Consider the following 2,414-nt stretch of genomic DNA (forward strand, 5'->3'; position numbering starts at 1 on the left):
GATGGCTGAATGCTGAAAATGCGTCCGAATGTGTTGCTGCTTCTTGGTTGGGTGAGCCATTGCATGTCTGCTTGACGAGTTATGGCGGTTTATTCGCATTTCATAATTAAACAAATGTAACAAAATAAACACATCAAGTGTTTTAAGCGATAGTTAATTATATTAGTAAAAGTTAGTAGATAATTATATTTACCTGATGAACTCCAAAATGGTAACTACTAGAAAACATACTATTATTAAGAGGAGAGAAAGAGAGAAGAGAGAGGAAAGAGAGAGAAGAGGAGAGAGAGAGAAGAGGAGAGAGAGAGAAGAGAGAGGAAAGAGAGAGAAGAGGAGAGAGAGAGAAGAGAGAGGAAAGAGAGAGAAAGGAGAGAGAGAGGGAGAAGAGAGAGGAAAGAGAGAGAAGAGGAGAGAGAGAGGGAGAAGAGAGAGGAAAGAGAGAGAGAGGGAGAAGAGAGAGGAAAGAGAGAGAGAGGGAGAAGAGAGAGGAACGAGAGAGAAGAGGAGAGAGAGAGGGAGAAGAGAGAGGAAAGAGAGAGAAGAGGAGAGAGAGAAGAGAGAGGAAAGAGAGAGAAGAGGAGAGAGAAGAGAGAGAAGAGGAGAGAGAAGATTGAAGAGAAAGAAGAGGAGAGAGAAGATTGAAGAGAGAGAAGAGGAGAGAGAAGATTGAAGAGAGAGAAGAGGAGAGAGAAGATTGAAGAGAGAGAAGAGGAGAGAGAAGAGGAGAGAGAAGATTGAAGAGAAAGAAGAGGAGAGAGAAGATTGAAGAGAGAGAAGAGAAGAGAGAAGAGGAGAGAGAAGAGGAGAGAGAAAATGAAGAGAGAGAAGAGGAGAGAGAAGATTGAAGAGAGAGAAGAGGAGAGAGAAGATTGAAGAGAGAGAAGATTGAAGAGAGAGAAGATTGAAGAGAGAGAAGATTGAAGAGAGAGAAGATTGAAGAGAGAGAAGATTGAAGAGAGAGAGAAGAGAGAAGAGAGAGAGAAGAGGAGAGAGAAGAGGAGAGAGAAGAGGAGAGAGAAGAGGAGAGAGAAGAGGAGAGAGAAGAGGAGAGAGAAGAGGAGAGAGAAGAGGAGAGAGAAGAGGAGAGAGAAGAGGTGAGAGAAGGAGAGAGAAGAGGAGAGAGATGAAGAGAGAGAAGATTGAAGAGAGAGAAGATTGAAGAGAGAGAAGATTGAAGAGAGAGAAGATTGAGAGAGAGAAGATTGAAGAGAGAGAAGATTGAAGAGAGAGAAGATTGAAGAGAGAGAAGATTGAAGAGAGAGAAGATTGAAGAGAGAGAAGATTGAAGAGAGAGAAGATTGAAGAGAGAGAAGATTGAGAGAGAGAAGATTGAAGAGAGAGAAGATTGAAGAGAGAGAGATTGAAGAGAGAGAAGATTGAAGAGAGAGAAGATTGAAGAGAGAGAAGATTGAGAGAGAGAAGATTGAAGAGAGAGAAGATTGAAGAGAGAGAAGATTGAAGAGAGAGAGATTGAAGAGAGAGAAGATTGAAGAGAGAGAAGATTGAAGAGAGAAGATTGAAGAGAGAGAAGATTGAAGAGAGAGAAGAGAGAGAGAAGAGATAAGAGAGAAGAGAGAGAGAAGAGATAGAGAGAAGAGAGAGAGAGAGAAGAGAGAAGAGAGAGAGAAGAGATAAGAGAGAAGAGAGAGAGAAGAGATAAGAGAGAGAGAGAGAGAAGAGATAAGAGAGAAGAGAGAGAGAAGAGATAAGAGAGAAGAGAGAGAAAGAGAAGAGAAGAGAGAGAGAGAGAGAAGAGATAAGAGAGAAGAGAGAGAGAAGAGATAAGAGAAGAGAGAGAGAAGAGATAAGAGAGAAGAGAGAGAGAAGAGATAAGAGAGAAGAGAGAGAGAAGAGATAAGAGAGAAGAGAGAGAGAAGAGATAAGAGAGAAGAGAGAGAGAAGAGATAAGAGAGAAGAGAGAGAGAAGAGATAGAGAGAAGAGAGAGAAGAGATAAGAGAAGAGAGAGAGAAGAGATAAGAGAGAAGAGAGAGAGAAGAGATAAGAGAGAAGAGAGAGAGAAGAGATAGAGAGAAGAGGAGAGAGAAGAGATAAGAGAGAAGAGAGAGAGAAGAGATAAGAGAGAAGAGAGAGAGAGAGAGATAAGAGAGAAGAGAGATGAGAAGAGATAAGAGAGAAGAGAGAGAGAAGAGATAGAGAGAGAGAGAGAGAAGAGAAGAGAGATAGAGAGAGAGTAAGAGAGAGAGAGAGAGAAGAGATAGAGAGAAGAGAGAGAGAAGAGATAAGAGAGAGAGAGAGAGAAGAGATAAGAGAGAAGAGAGAGAGAAGAGATAAGAGAGAAGAGAGAGAGAAGAGATAAGAGAGAAGAGAGAGAGAAGAGATAAGAGAGAAGAGAGAAGAGAAGAGATAGAGAGAGAGGAGAGAAGAGGAGAAGAGAGAAGAGAGAAGAGAGAGA

At 41.5% G+C, this 2,414-nt stretch overlaps 1 pseudogene; it reads left to right on the forward strand.

Moving 5' to 3' along the window:
- Positions 1-1,844: 1,844 nt before the first annotated feature.
- LOC129782164 (U1 small nuclear ribonucleoprotein 70 kDa-like) lies at positions 1,845-2,186 on the forward strand (annotated as a pseudogene).
- Positions 2,187-2,414: the final 228 nt, after the last annotated feature.

This window comes from Toxorhynchites rutilus, unplaced genomic scaffold (assembly GCF_029784135.1).
Source record: "Toxorhynchites rutilus septentrionalis strain SRP unplaced genomic scaffold, ASM2978413v1 HiC_scaffold_429, whole genome shotgun sequence".
Lineage (NCBI taxonomy): Eukaryota > Metazoa > Arthropoda > Insecta > Diptera > Culicidae > Toxorhynchites > Toxorhynchites rutilus.